General features: G+C 41.8%; 1 protein-coding gene across 1 annotated transcript in view; it reads right to left on the bottom strand.

Annotated features, from left to right (window-relative positions):
- The window catches only part of JARID2 (jumonji and AT-rich interaction domain containing 2), a 74,452-nt gene extending 58,030 nt beyond the window's left edge, over positions 1 to 16,422 (bottom strand). The window contains exon 1 of the mRNA XM_008064424.2: positions 16,255 to 16,422. The gene's annotated coding sequence lies outside the window, so the exon portion shown is untranslated. The remainder of the gene's footprint in view (positions 1 to 16,254) is intronic.
- Between the last annotated feature and the right edge of the window lie 447 nt (positions 16,423 to 16,869).

Here is a 16,869-nt window from a genome sequence, read left to right as displayed (position 1 = left end):
CAGAGATGAGGTCTCGCTGTCCAGGCAGGTCTCAAACCCGTGGGCTCAGGCAATCCACTCACCTCAGCCTCCCAAAGGCGCGGGATTACAGGCTGAGCCACCGAGCCTGGCCCAAGTAAATTCTTAAACCACATTGACTAAAAGTGCTGGATTTCAAAAAATTAAAAAACAAAAAAAAGAAGAAGGAGAACCCATATCCTTACCCTTAACCCTTTTACATCTTAACCTGCCATCTTCGAATGTTTCCATTCCAAATTAAAGACAGAATGATAACATAAGAATAAACTCAATATTATAAAGAAGCACAATACAATCCCTCCTTATCAGACAAAGACAACTTAGAAGGAAATAGAGTCGAGTCATCTGGTGTTTGGGACATGAGGCTACAAACATCCAAAGAAAACTCCCTTCAATCTTCTTTCCCATTAAGTATTTTTGGAAGAGCTACTATAAAATAGCAAAAGAACTAATGAATTTTTTTTTTTTTTTTTTTTTTGAGTTAGAGTCTCACTCTGTCGCCCAGACTGGAGTGCAGTGGCCGCTCCCGGCCACCACAACCTCGCCTGCTGGGCTCCAGCGATCCTTCCGCCTCAGCCTTCCAAGTAGCTGGAATTACAGGCATGCGCTACCACGCCCTGCTGATTTTTTGATTTATTGTAGAGATGAGGTCTCGCTGCCCAGGCGGGTCTCGAACCCGCGGGCTCAGGCAATCCACTCACCTCAGCCTCCCAAAGGCGTGGGATTACAGGCTGAGCCACCGAGCCCGGCTGAACTAATGAATTTAAAATTCATTTCTTCTCTTGCCCACATTTCTGTGAATGTACTAACAACCCTCCAATAATACCAACAATGATTCAAGTCAGTGATTTGCTCTACTGATTGGCAATCTCAAACTTCAAGCACAACAGTTGAGGCCATTCCTGTCCAGCTTCGGAACTACACGCTCTGTGACAAAGAAATGTAAATAAATGAGCAATATCAGGAGCTGAGATGGCAACTCAAAATGTAGACTGCAGGGGTCCTCCAATCCCCTTCCTGGCAGGCATCTTCATGTTCTACCAATATTCAAAGACCCCAAAAGTTAAGGGGATCACACCACTGGGTGGACATGAAAACTCCGTAAGGGAGAGAGCAGCAAGAAGGCCTCTGTGGATAACAGAGTTGGTTTTGGTCTCATAAAGCCCATTTGTTTGTTCTTTGCTGTGTTCCCCCTGCCCTTGACAGTTTCTACTTAGAAGAAGCAGGTTCTCAACATAAGGAAGTTTTTTGAACCTGACACAGACTTTGAAAAAAATTGTCTAATTAAATAGGAGTATGAGAGTAAAATAAGAGTTACAAGTGAAAAAAAGTAGAAAATACCTAGTTACGTTTTCATGGGAACAAAATATATACTCTTTTTTTAGATAGTTTTACAATTAGTACAAGACTAAGAAGAGACATTACCCTGGTTTCCTTTCTTGGTTTGTTTTTTGAGCCAGAGTCTCACTCTGTTGCCCAGGCTGGAGTGCAGTGGCACACTCACAGCAAGCCCAACGTCGACCTGCTGGGCTCCAGGGATCCTTCCACCTCAGCCTTTCAAGTAGCCAGAACTACAGGCACGTGCTACCACGCCTGGCTAATTTTTTTTATTTATTGTAGAGACATCTTGCCAAGTTGCCCAGGCTGGTCTCGAACCCGAGGGCTCAGGCAATCCACTTGCCTCAGCCTCCCAAAGTGCTGGAATTGAAGGCTGAGCTACCAAGTCCAGCCTACCCCGGTTTTCAATCAGATAGCACCATTTACAGGTACAGACAGGATACCTACATAGCCAAATATACCAATATTGTTGATGCCTCTTTCATAAATCTACCTTTACAAATATTTAAGAAAAAGAGAAACTACAGCACTCAAAAGATGTCCACATTATTTTACCACAGATCTAACCCATGCTAGTACATAACATGATATAACACGCCACATATGCCATCAACCAGGCTATCGCAGAGGACTTCGAAGTCTTGAATTCTGCCATTAAATTTCCCTCTTCTATGAAGTGGAGGGAGTACGTTAAACAGTTTTTTCCAGATCAAAATTTCCAGGTTAAATTTCTACAGCCTTAACACACTGCATCTTGGAGGCAACTGAGCAGTGGTGAATCAGAACACTGGATCGGCATAAGAACCGCAGGTTCTTGTGTAGATCCTGTAGTAAACTCCTGCAGCCAATTCAGCCACCTGTCGGGGGAAACAGCACCAGGAAAGCCAGGGGGAACTTCGGAAGGGTTACAAGGCACATATTTCGGAGTAGAGCCATCACCATTCTATCCTTCCTCTCTCCCCTCAGCAGAAAGGCAAACTATACAACTGAGGCCATGTGGGAGTAATGTGAATATAGGACAGTAAGATCCAATAAAAACATTCTACGATTCAAAGAGAAAACAGGTAAAAATCGTTGTGAAGCACACGAGAAGTAAGGAGGGAATTAACTTCCACTTACAGAACCTGAAGAGGATTTCAAAGAACTCAAACCTCAGAGAAGCAGCATGTAGCAACTATCACATTCCTTAGACTCAAGATGCTGGGAGACTGGGTGAGGAATGAGATTAAGTTGCAAAGAACAAAAATGGACAAAACATCCAGACGCTCAGCTCAGGATCCAGATTCCATAAGGAAAGCATATAGGCTAATTTCTTCAAAAAAAAAAAAAAGCAGAAAACAACCAATCTTAAGAATGTACTTTTATTGTAACAGCTCCTCAGCAAATAAACTGATGTGGCCCGCTGGTTATCCTAAAATAAAGTGAAGTACAGGGAAGGTTTCTAAGGAACTCGCTGGCAAAGTAAAACCTTCTACCAACATCAAGGCACTCTAATGGAACTGGTCCTCAAGTCAGAGGTGAAACGAGCATGATTTCTACTAAGTATAGAGACACGGGGTAAAAGCATATTCTCTTCAACCTAAAAGGGGATTCTCCTTATATTCGGATGGGTGATGTGTTGGTCTGGATCTAAATGTAAAGCATTCACAATGAAAAAAGGGTATTGAAGGGTTCTTAAATCAGGTGGGGAATTGAGAGGTAGTATGATGAAGGGAAGGAAAACTCCTGGGAGAACAAAAAGTGGAGGAAAAGGATCGAGGCTCAACATAAAGAACTCTAGGTGAAGAGGGCAGTCTACCACCAAAGGAGACACGGTCAAGTGTCCACGGTTCAAATGCTAAGCTAGTAACACATTCTGCCCCCCGGCAGGTAGCCCTCAAGGACAACATTGTCCCCTCAAGTCTGGACACGTCCTGTCCTTCTAAGTATCTACCTCCAAGAAGTCACTGTCAATCTACCCGTGAATCAGGAGGAGCAATCTCAAGCGATCAGCATCTCTCCCAGGAGGAGCAGACCTCCAGAATCTGGCTGGGCACCCTCATATCTGCACATTTCATTAACCTTGCAGTCAAATTGAAGTAGGTACAAAGAAATAAATCCAACAGGCTCAATTACTACCTATGCCAATGCTCTGTCACCATGTGGCTGTTATAAATCCCTCTAAGAATCCCGCTGGCAACTCCACTTGCAAAGTAACAAGAGGCCAGCCTAGCTTCCAGACCAGGAGAAACCACAGCACTGGCAAACATGAACCAAAAAGTGGCTTCCTCTCTTCTCACTGAGACAAAACCAGCAAGACCATCTCATATTTCATGCCAAAATGAAAATGATCAGGGTGATAAAGCCTGAAAATACAGGCTAATACCTAGAAAATAGCTCAATAATAACCTCAAATATACAAAAGAAAACAAAAGGGATCTGAGAAACTGAAATTAGTTAAGACATTTCTAAAGAGAGTATGTCTTCCCCTTTACCTGATAACAAGCTTGATGATCTAATTCACAAATACTATAGTAAATGAAGAGAAGGAGGAATCTACACAAAAACGATGAAAGAAAGGGGATTTTAAAACCCTTAAGGCACACAGCAGTTTGGACTATTTATTACTGGGGAAAACTGTCCCACATTCCTCAGCAGAAAATGGATTGAATGAATACATTACATAATTATATTGTGCTGAATCAGTAGAAAGTTTAATTAACATTTAGTAGATGTATTTGAAAGGAGAACTCACAGTATCACTGAGACAGAAAATATTGGAAATAGCTTGTAACTTATAGATCCTGGCACCTACAGGTTCAATTCATATCTAGAAAACTTACTAGGGAAACTTTTCTCCTCCAAATGTCAAAAGAGGCAACTTTTGGAAAAGCTCATTATGGGTCCAGCATTCATAAAAGAGGGAAGAGAGAGCTGAAGACAGGTGATTCACAACTTGAAAATGCTTTCTAACAAGAAACCGGACCATTCCACAACAGGGCTTACCCACAGCCTGCTGTGAAACACCAGCAAGGATGATAAAAACAAGGGGGGGGCTCAAAAAGGGCTGGGTAACCCCTAGTAAGAGGCATGCCCTTACATTCTCAGGGTAGACTCGACAATTTAAGACACAAGCCCCATTCACATTAATTACCAAGTTAGAGAGGCTGACGTATCACATGGAATCACAGCATCTCTCTCCTTTGCTAACTCTGTGGTTTTAGGGAAGTAACCAATAAAAGGTTTTTGTTTTAGAGTTAAGAATCGTGTTTGTGTGTTGGGGGCTGCGAGAGGGGGGAGACACAGTGATTATAATAGCACATTTAGTATATAGTTTCCTATTAAAATTACAGGCAGATTTTCTCTCCCGATTATTCAAGTGCATTAGCAAATGTGAAAAAAATCTGAACTTGGATCAGATAAGAGAAATCGGGAGTATGGAATGCATCTGCTCTTTGCCAAAGCCGTATTTCATTACTTTTCAGAATTAGCTGGCAATGTCTCCACAGTATTTACTGAAGTGCAAACCAAATGTTTTCATCTGGACAAAAATCAAACTGTGGTATGTTACAACCACAACAGAAATCATTTTAATCCAAAAGCTTGCTTTCTCTAATTTAGGCTGTGGTTTCTATAAAATTGGATTTTTCTCTGTGAATCATGTACACACAAAGACAAGCCCTCCTTCCTATTATCTTCCCTCCTTCAACCAGTTCTTGATCTTAAAAAGCCAAACATAGCTCGACTCTATTTTGGAAAGTCCCTAAAGCAGGGATTCCCAACCCCCAGCCGCAGACCCAGACCCAACCCAACCCGTATGGTTCTCTGGCCTATTCGAAACTGGGCCTCACAGCAGGAGGTGAGCAATAGATGAGCAGAGTTCTGCCTCTGTCAGATCAGCAGTGGCATTAGATTCTCAGAGAAGCAAGAAGCCTATTGTGAACTGTGCATGCAAGGGCTCCAGAGTACACGTTCCTTACGAGAATCGATGATCTCCCAACCCTATCGTTCATGGAAAAACTGTCTTCCACAAAACCAGTCCCTGATGCCGCTACACTAAAGGGATTTCCTGTGCACTGGCATTTAGCTGGAGAGCCAAATTCTGACGGAACTAACTTAGGACTGGCCCACTTGCATTTCTTGTGATTCATCTTTAGGGTACCCAAACAGAATGAAAGGTAATCAGCCCCTAATGTCTTATTGAATTGAGACACAAAAGTGAACTGGCAGAGACTGGAGTGAAGGAAATAAGAAGACAGGAGAAGTCAAAGAAAGCAACTGCAACAACTACCTCAGCTGATCGATCCAGGCACTGTTCTAGGGGCCAGGGTCCCACACAGACCAGATGTCTATATGCATCTCACACACTCATTCTCGCACACATGTAAACACAAACTTCCATGAAAGACTTTGGGACAACTAGAGCATGCTGAATGGCAATCTCTCTGGCCCTTCCAAGTCTGACTTTACAACTTACAAGAGAAGAAGAGTTTACAACAGAATTTCCCAATCATCACACATCTACATATCATCCTGAAACTATGTGCCAGAGCCAGATACTCCCAGGTGCTATTAATTTCTTTAAAATGACTCACACTCATGTCTTCAAGAATTTCTATCTATTAAACATCAATAGAATACTACTATCAATTGTTCAAAAAGAAAGGTAATGATCAAAATTCTATTAAGACTAAAGTGTGTGCCTAAGGTCATATCTGGAACAAAGAGGGATACATGCAGCAGAGGTTGGGAAAAGTTAGAAGCCTTCCCAAAGCAGAGGGCTGCTCCTCACTACAGAGCTGTCTGTCCAATAATGCCCATTTTGAGATTGTTTTTTTTAAGTCAGGGACCTGCAGTACCACAATCTTAGCTCACTGCAGCCTGGACTTCCTGGGCTCTGGAGATTCTTCCGCCTTAGCCAGTAGCTAGGACTACAGATAGAAGCAGGTCACTATGCCTAGATAATTTTTTTGTAGAGACAAGGTCTCACTCTGTTGCCTAAGCAGGTCTCAAACTCCTGGGTGCAAGCAACACTCTCGGCCTTCCAAAGTGCTGGAATTATTGGCATGAGTCACTGCGCCAGGGTCCGAATGATACTTTAATATGTGCATACCCCAAAGAAGGTATCGACTACTGAAAAGGACTTTAAATGGCATCCAAAACTCTAGGATGAAGCTTAAGCTCTGATAGTTGCTTACTTCCCATGAGTTTACATGACTGTACTCGTCTTTAGCCAAAACAATTTTTATGAGCCCAAAGGCTGTGAGGCAATATATGCAAAAGCACGCTAAGCAACTCACACTAAGGTGACATCATTAGGTAATACCCATGGCTTCACACTATAGCTATACGATCATGCTGTCATTCTTTGGTGACAGCAATGGCAATTTATATCCCATCTTCTTTCCCAAATGGAAATACTTTTTCTGCTTCCTAGCAGATTGGTGACCAGGATCTAAAGGCGTGTGAAAATGCAAAATAAACTCAATGGTTCGAGTTAAGTGTGAGAGTAACACCATGTAATAGGGGGAAATCTTCAGTCATGGAAAAAAGATGGCAGTATGGCCAGCCATTCCCCCAGCATTCCTCCCATACCCCATTCCAATTATAGGCCTCAGGCAATAGCCTAAATGCACATGCACCAGGCTGTGCCTACTTGGTCCCACATATAATCTGTAAGAGCAATTACCATGAAGGACTCAGCAATAAGAATACAATGGACAACACACCACATTCCCACAATAATCCCTCCCAAGGTCAAACTCACAGGCTGATCTAGCATCTTTGTTTAAAAGTTGGAATATTTCACTTACAACCTTTTTCACCATTCTTCTCTGCCTAAGAGGCTTAAAACACATATAAACACACATCCAATCCAATGCCATCTACGGCCATACCACCTTGAATGCGTCCTATCAAATGCCATGAGGTCTCTGGTTCTCTTCATCTCAACTGAGATCTCAACACAAATTATACCATAATATAGCAGCCACAATGGTGTATAACCCAAGTAACTGCTAACCATCACAGCATTATCCTAAGTTGAGAAGTGGAAACTGGTTAGAAAGTGAACTTTCTAACTCACAACCCCTAGCTCCCTCAGTGCCCAAAAGAGATGTGGAATACTCAGTTTACCTGTGGGATATGGATGCCAGGTACTATAGTACTATCTGAGTAAAGAAACTCCTGCCATCCCCAAGGAGCTTGGCCAACAAAATAGCCAGCCATTACAGGCTAGGTGCAGTGGTTCATGCCTGTAATCCCAGCACTTTGGGAGGCCAAGGTAAAAGACTGCCAGAGCCCAGGAGTTCGAGGTTGTGATGAGCTGTGATGGTGCCACTGTACTACAGCTTGGGCATCAGAGTAAGACCCTGTTTCATTGAACAAACAAACAAAAAACCACTGAATTGCATTGTCACTTCTTACGGCCCTCCCCCAACCCCGTATTCTATAAATGGATTTCAGAAAGGACAATAAATACCAAGAGACTCTCTAGAAAGTAAGAAGGCCAAAGATATTCTAAGAAGTACTACTGAACTGGTGCCAGCAGCCACTGGCAGGAAACAGGGAGCCTGCTTTATCTTCAGGGAGGGCAAGGCATGGTCAGGGGCCAGCTGGCCTGCAGCAAGAAGAATCTTTGGAGCTAAATGTCTTGGACTCTTCACTACTGATCAAGGTCACAGAGCCAGTAAAAGCGATCCATCCTCCCCCTCCTCCACCTCAAATATCCCAAGGTTTCATATTTCTTCATTACTAGCTGATAAACTATTCTAGCCAATAAATAGCTTGCTCAGCAGAACTGAGCTAAGTAGCACACACTCTAGGGGAAAGCCAAGCATATGCAGAACATAAGGCTGGTTTAATCTGGAGAAAAGAGGAGGTGGCCCCGAAAGCCCCAAGGCTGTGATGACACCATTCAGGAACATACACTTTCACCAGTGCCATTCTCAAAAATTTAGATGCAACCTTTCTCACAGACCATCAAAAAAAAGTTGTGTACCACTGTGGCCATGTGCTTTCTTCCCCAAAGAGTTTATATAATGTAAAGTATTCCCATTTTGCTCAAGGAAGTTCATTATTAGCACCATAGTGTTCCTTGCAACTGGGGGATTACTTAATTGCTTTCTAACAGGTTAATCCCCTTTCATTCCATGACCTCTAAATCACCCCAGGCTTTTGCATTTGCCCTACTTAGAATTCCTACTCCTCAATACCCAAGGCCAGCACTATATCAAAATATGTGCTCCTTGCCAATGAGGCCAGCAACTGTCGATAGAGAAAACACCAAGGGTGGGCTGTCTCTTCTATTACCTGTAGTCTATTCAGCTGCTCTTTCAGATTGTTCCACCTAAATCTGAAGTCTAATCCTCTTCCCTGCCCACTACTTTTGCCTAAACTCATTTTTTTACTAAAATAGTAAATAAATGTATAGTTGGCCCACAGATTCGTTTGCACATAGAAAGTAACAGGGGAAAAAAGTGAATGGCTGCATCTATACTGAACAGGTATAGATTTTTTTCCCCTTGTCATTATTATCTAAACAATACTGTATAACAAATATTTACATGGTACTTGCACTGTATTAGGTATTAGAAGTAATCCAGAGATGACTGAAAGTATATGGGAAGATGTGCATATATGCAAAGACTATATAATGTATTATATAATGAACTTGAGTGTCCATGGATTTTGGTAGCCTGGGAGGTCCAGAAACCCATCCTCCAAGGTGACCAATGGATGGCTCTGGGTAGATGACTACGTACACATGGACGACTGCCTCAGGCACCATTCTGGGCTATTTTACACCCACTGGCTTTGGTTTAACTCCACAGCAACTGTGTACTATAGACACTAGAATACCCATTTTACAGATGAGGAAACAGATTTTATTCATCTACCCAAAAGCACCCGCTTTCTACTGTGCTCCTGGGGTGGCCTCCTTGCAGCCTCGATCCATGTTCTACAGAGCTCCTAGTACCATCTTCCCAACCTCCTAGGCTTATTAGGACACCTCCTACTTGAAGCTTTCCAATACACTCCAGAAGAGTCACCTCAAATGTTACTATCTTTCTGTGGCCATCCCAGACAACCAGGGACAGAGCCCCCTTCCTGCTTCACAGGGATTCGCCCATACCCCAGCATTTTCACACATTCATTGTTATATTGTCTATGTCACCTACCACCTAACTAATCTCTGTTTTCTAGGTGTCTAGCATATAAAATGGATTCAATAAAGGTTGGCTAAATTAATTAGCAATTGAATGACAACTGATCATTGAAGAGTCTGAAAGACAGTGGAAACAAAAGGCAGGCAATCCCAAAACAAGATAGCACTGCTTCCTGATGGCTAACAGTGAGGATATTTACTAGAAATTTCCCCATTAAAAGGCTCCCTTCACCAGGCCAAGCTGTGATACTGAACTGTGATGCCCTCGGTCAGAGGAATAAACTGTGTGTAGGTTTGTATGCCTCAGGAGTCCCCTTTGGGAATCCCCCTTGTTTGCAGTGCCTGTAAAGAGGAAAATGTAAATAAGAGAATCATTTAACCTGCCAGCGCTCTGCTGCATTAAGCTCTTTTTAATCTGTTAATAATCATAGTCAGAACAAAGAGGAGACGACAGAACTCATTAAGAATAACGAGAGTGGTGACAGGGAATGCGGCGATGGTACGAATCACCGCGTGCAGCCCGCGCACAAACCCTCTTCCCCGCGTGTGCCAGTGAAAGATACTAATTATGCCTCTGGCAAGAGACTTGCGGACCCCTTGAAAGCAGCTATTTAAAGATAAATACACTGCGGGCAAACACTTCAGGCCCGGCTGCACTATTCATTCCACCCTCCATTCCTTCAGAAATTTTAGGGCATGATAATAAACAGGAAACTAAAGAGCCTTACAAACTTAGCTATTAGGGCTCGGAGTAACAGATTTTTAGAAGACTCTACAGGTTTAAACCCAATGACTAGCTAGAGTATTTACATTATCTATACTAATCCCAGATGGTTTAAGGTTTTTTCCTCCCCACCTCGAGGTTTTTGTTGAAGACACTTTGTGGGGATTTGAGAAGGCATGGTCTTGGACCCTCTCACCATCATTAATGGATAACGAACAATGTTTTAAAAACTATTCACTGTCTTTCCCGCAGCCTCACAACTTACTTTCTCCCTCATGTTCTAAATTAGTGGCAAGACTATTAAAGGTAATAATTGGGGACTGGAGTAAAAAATGACCTGTAATCCTTGGCAACAAACATTACTTCCAGGGCTTTGATTTGATTCCTTCATTATTTCTACAGCCAGACTTTCTCGCCTATAAATAATGAGCTTATTAAAGACTGCTTTCTTTACCCTGCACAGCACCCGCTGTCACCCAAGGGTGATGAACTGACTGAGCTCTTTATGGTGAACATTAGGTTTGGGGCTCTGACAAGCTATATTTGGTTTGGAATCAGCACCAAAAAAGAAGAAACAGAATTAGAATGCAGGTATAAAAGAATGGTGATCGGATTTCCAACTGTCAACTTTGCATGAAAAGGCTTCAATGAGGCAAAGATTTAACTGAGGATATGCGTCATCAGAAAGTTAAAACTATATCTAAATGTAAATCAGAAATTAGATAAATTATGAAACATTCACAAAATGGGACACTGTGAAACTATTAAAAAGATATGACAGATAGGCATTTACGCCATGCTGTTAAGTAGAAAAACCAGACTGCAAAAATAAAAAGCATAAAGCAATACCATTTCAGGGGGAAAATACCTCTTTTATATGCACATAGAAAGCTTAGGAAGATATTTACAAAGGAGGTGATTAACAGGGGCTGTCTCTGAGAGATGGAAAGAAGCTATTTGAGTTTATTATTTTGCCTACTTACCTATCTCTTCTGCTGATATTTTCAAGATGAACAGGAGTTAGTTTTATAATTAAAAACAAGTTTAACACCTTATTTTTCTTAAATTAAAAATGAAAGATAAGGTACCACAATGACAGGAACCATCTATTTAAATTTTGTACGCTTCAAATCACAAGCTGTAATTAGCTCAAGCAATTACATATAAAAATATGCCATCTCAAGCCACCAAATCAATCAGGTTTCCAAGGTCATGAAGGCATTGTAAGCATCATCTGTCACATTGAGCTTGTAGAGCCAGATCAGGTAAACACACCTGTCCTCATGAAAAGATGACATTTTAGCCAGGCTCGGTGGCTCAGCCTGTAATCCCGCACTTTGGGAGGTTGAGGTAAGTGGATTGCCTGAGCCCGCGGGTTCGAGACTCGCCTGGGCAACTTGGCGAGACCTCATCGCTACAATAAATCAAAATGAGCTGGGCGTGGTGGCGCGCGCCTGTAGTTCCAGCTACTTGGAAGGCTGAGGCGGAAGGAATGCTGGAGCCCAGCAGGTCAAGGCTGCAGTGGTCTGGAGTGGCCACTGCACTCCAGTCTGGGCAACAGAGTAAGACACCAACTCAAAAAAGAAAAGAAAAGATGACATTTTAAAGCTGACTCATTTTTAATACCTCAGATTTAAAACTTATAGGAGAAATAGTAAAGTAGTATAGTAAGAGTCCTTACTGTACACCAGTTAAAAACAAATAACAAAAACTATTTTACTGCCTAGTTCATAACAGAAGACATTTCTAAGATTCAGAACATTTGTATAAAATTGTTGTAACCATCCCCTAAGTTTCATTATTCATTCACTTAGAGTGGTACACTCATGGCCACCCTAGCCTCGACCTGCTGGGCTCAGATGATCCTTCTGCTTCAGCCTTCCAAGTAGGTGGAACTACAGGCACGCGCCACCATGCCCAGCTAATTTTTTTATTATAGAGACGAGGTCTCACCAAATTGCCTAATCTGGTCTCGAACCCCTGAGCTCAGGCAATCGTCTCGCCCCAGCCTCCTAAAGTGCTGGAATTACAGGTATGAGCCACAGTGCCCGGCCGGTTTCATTTATTTAACCCTTTTTTGTATGTGGAATCCAAAAGAAGTAAACTGTGTCTATGAAACATGATTCTCTTATGTCTAGAATCCTGAAACTTCAAAATGAGGTACTTAGTAATGTTTTCTCTAGATGCCATTTATTGGAGCAATAAGCACACCTCTCCAAATATCCAAGAACCACAGAAAATATGATAGCAAAAGACAATTCATATACAGGTACGTGTAGTACAACCACAAATTTCCTCTCTACACAGAATCACAGAATCCTCTCTATACTTCTCACTCCCAAACCTTTTGGACCTAAAAACAGTAGTCACAGCCACTCTATACTAAAGACATGCAAAAGTAGATTCCATGATCAACAGAGCAGTTTTCAGATATCCAAATGAAACAGGGCTGGTGGATCTTCCCAAAACAATTCCAGACATCAAAATTCCTTTGTTAAAGAAGAATAACTAAAATTTTTAAGTCACGGGAACCCTTTTTAAAAACTCAGTCTCCAGCCGAGCTTGGTGGCTCACGCCTGTAATCCCAGCACTTTGGGAGGCAGAGGCGAAAGGATTGCCTGATCTCAGGGGCTCAGAACGAGTCTGAGCAACATAGCAAGACCTCGTCTCTACTATAAATCAAAAAATTAACCAAGAGTGGTGGCACACACATAGCCATGAGCATGCCACTACATTCCAGCCTGGGTGACAGAATGAGACTCCCATTCAAAAAAAAAGAATCAACCACAGTTGCACTTAAAAAAAAAAATCTTGAGCCGGGCTCGGTGGCTCAGCCTGTAATCCCGCACCTTTGGGAGGCGGAGGTGAGTGGATTGCCTGAGTCCGCAGGTTAAAGACCCGCCTGGGCAGGCGAGACCTCATCTCTACAATAAATCAAAAAATTAGCCGGGCGTGGTAGCGCGTGCCTGTAATTCCGGCTACTTGGAAGGCTGAGGCGGAAGGATCGCTGGAGCCCAGCAGGTTGAGGCTGCGGTGGCTGGGAGTGGCCACTGCACTCCAGTCTGGGTGACAGAATGAGACTCCGACTCAAAAAAAAAAAATCATGCATTTATAGTTATATAGGAAGAATAAATTCTAGTGTTCTATACCAATGTTGGAGGACCACAGCTAACAATAATATATACTTTCAAATTGCTAGAAGAATACTAAATGTTCCTATCACAAAGAAATAATAAATGTTTGAGATTATAGATATGCTAATTACCTTGATCTGATCATTATACTTATATGTATCACAACATTCCTATATACTCCATAAATAGGTACAGTTATTATGTGCCAATTAAAAAATTTTTAAGTCATGCATGAACAAAGTCACAAAAAAGAGTCACATCATCACAATTTCTTTGTTTGTTTTTAAGAGACAAGGTCTCACTCTGTGACCAAGCATCGAGGTACAGTGGCACAATTATAGCTCACTGCAGCCAGGCACGCACGCCATGCCTGGCTAAAACTTTACTTACCTGAATCCATCTTGCTGCTGATACTGTTGACCCTTCAAAGATTCCTTTAGCTCAAATTCCTCCCTTATGAGCACCTGTTCTACTCGCTCTCCATTCCTGATGATACCATATCACACCTTACCAGCCTCAAGGTTTGTGGGTCTTTTGCTTTTTTCTCCTCTCTATATACAACCAATCCAGCACAAGATTCTGTCCTACTTAGTTCTCATCATACCTTCCCTTCCATCTTCACGTGACATCCAGAATCAGGAAATGCACTCAGAAAAGAACTACGTAAAAGCCAACAGAGACATATTGGTGGGATTCCCAACAACCTCATCTCTCTTTATTCAAGGCCGAGTGATCCACAGCTGCTACAAAATTTCTAACAAGAATATAATTACTCTACTTCATTATGTCTTAAGAGTCGCCAGAGACAATCAACATAGCCTAGAATGACAAACATAAGCCTCGGTTATTCGTTTTCCCTTCCCTAACAGTTCATTCCCAATACCAATTGGTATGGTAGAACACCTGTGCAGGGAGAAGGAGGGAGGACCAACCACAAAAGATTCTGAGGCCAAGTAAGATGAAAAGTGCTCCTCCTGGGGGGAGTGGGACAGAAGGGATGGGAGAAGGGTCACAGTGAAAAGACTGAGGAGATAAATATACCAAGGATAACAAGTCACACACACACACACGCCCCTCAGTCCACACAGAGCGCCTAGGAGAAATGACACTCCAATTAGCTTCCAGCATACGTAGCACCCAGAACTTGGCTTTGAAGCAGCGCTTGTCAATACAAGAAACCAAAGCTCCTTAGACACAAAGCAAATACCAGGGCTGAGGCGGCAAAGAACACGATGAACCTGGAACATTCTGTTGTGCCAGGGCATAAGGCTGGAAGGATGACAGGGACACATCAAAAGGACAAAAAAGCCAGCCTGAATGGGCTTCATGGATTAGATTCAGGATCTGGGACACTCAACATCAGAATAAATAATGATAGTCACAGATTATAGCCCTTTGAATAAAACAGGAAGTGAGTCTGTGCAGACATAATTATGATAAAGATTACGAAAAATATAGATACAGTGTCAAAGGACATCCCCCCAAAATACTTATCATTTACAATAGTTGAAATTATAACTTTACATTGAAGACTTCTGACTGGCCCACCATAATTGAATGATCAATATGAACTCTATCTGGAAAAAGACAGACTCAAATCGTATCCCACTACAGAAGACCCAAAGACAAGAATGAAAAACAACTTCTGTGATATTCCTTCTAAAAACACAAGCCTGAATGGAATGAGGAATCATCAGGCAACTCAAGTTAAAGGATCTTATACAAAATAATTAACCTATAATTTTCAAATGTCAAGGTCAAAGACAAAACAATGAGGAACTATTGCAGACTAAAGAGACTATAGACGATTAAAGGCATCACCTGATTCTGAACTGGATCCTTGTGCTCTAAACTTGGACATTATAAAGCACTGGAATGAATATGAAATAGGCATTTGAGGATGGCAGGGTGGTAGAGTATCACTGTGAACATCCTCGTTTTGAGGGATATAGGAGAATGTCTTCATTTTAAGGACATACACACTAATGAATTGAGTGAGGGGTGATTGGTGAAAACTTAATGCTCAAATAGTTCAGGGAAAAGTTATCTGTAAGGTACTTCAATCTTTCTGTGACTTATTTCAAAATGTTAAATTTGTTTAAGTAACCCTGAACCTTGCGGCTTTCCAATAGCAAAGTGGCCCTCCATCTGCTCATTTTCTCTCAACTAACCTCAACCCGAGGAGCTCTCTGTATTCATGACTTCCTGCCTCTCCTCTCCAACCATCATTTCCTCTGGAAGCGTTCTACATTCTCTAAGTGTTTCTTTCCTCCTATTATTAAAAAACTTAGTTTCTGTAATAACCACTTTCCCTTGTAAGTCCATTCAAATCCCAAATCCTCATCTTGCCTCTGTTAACTGGCCCTATTTACACATATGGGTTAATATTTTCACTATTAATTAGAAAGACTCAGAAAGTACTACAGCTGTTGTCTTTAATGCAGTACAGTGATGCCCTCATCACAATGGCTTATTGACGGGAGCAAAGGAGACTTCATATCCCCACACAACTCCCTCACCATTAAAAAAAATTACCAAACAAAACAGGAAGTCAACAATGTGTGTTTTAAGAGGTGCTGGTGTAGATCGAGAAAAGTCAAATGATAAAAATGCAACCCCTGTAACCAAGCGCTGAAAAGTCCATAAAGAGGTGGAAGAGTCAAATGAAAATTGAAGAAATAGGAAGACACACAAAAAATAGATGTTTCAAAAGCCACACCTAGAACACACTCTCTTGGCAGGATTTCTCACTTTTAGTTTTCCCTCAAGCCAGGCTAAGGACGGAAAGATGACCACAGCACACAGCAAAGGTAATGGTTACTACCTGTACAAGGTTTTATTTCTTTTGCTTTCAACCAGGCCAGTCCTTGCAATGAACAGGAATGTAGTCTTACCTCGAAGGCAGAGAAAGGTAAGAAAATCTTCTGTCTTAGGCTTCCTTTTAGAGAGGTCCGAAATCTGAGTAGCTGGAGGGGGTAGCAATGGCTCCACTATCTTTACTGGAGTTGTGCTGGGACTATTCGGCTGAGATTGAGCAAACTTCCTTTGTGCTTGCAGCCTGGGCCTATAAAAGCAAAAGAAAATTAAAAATAAATTAAGCAGAGACCAGAGGATGTAGACCTATGTGCAGCAATAAAATTATGACACGTGAGGGAAAAAAGATCCTATTTCAAGCAAACTCTTTCTAATTAAGGTTCTGTATCTCTCAAGTTCTCATAAACCACAGCCCTGCTTTAAAATGCAATAAATTTGGTTAAAAGGTTGTGTTTTATATAAAATATGTACATGAAAAACATGTATGTACAAGGGGGAACCCAAAACCAGAATGTATTTATTAAAAACTATGTATTTATTCTTACATGCTTAAACTCTAGACACCTTCAAAGCACTCTCCATTTGATGCAATACACCTATCAAGACACTTTAGCCACTGTTCAAAACAGTGTTTGAATCCATCAATTTGAATGCTTTTTAGTGTTTCTGCCATTTTTTTGTCTCACCTCTTACAC

Source organism: Carlito syrichta, unplaced genomic scaffold (genome assembly GCF_000164805.1).
Source record: "Carlito syrichta isolate Samal-C Ts95f unplaced genomic scaffold, Tarsius_syrichta-2.0.1 Scaffold307336, whole genome shotgun sequence".
NCBI classification, from domain to species: Eukaryota; Metazoa; Chordata; class Mammalia; order Primates; family Tarsiidae; genus Carlito; species Carlito syrichta.
This window is presented reverse-complemented; position numbering and strand designations above follow the sequence as displayed.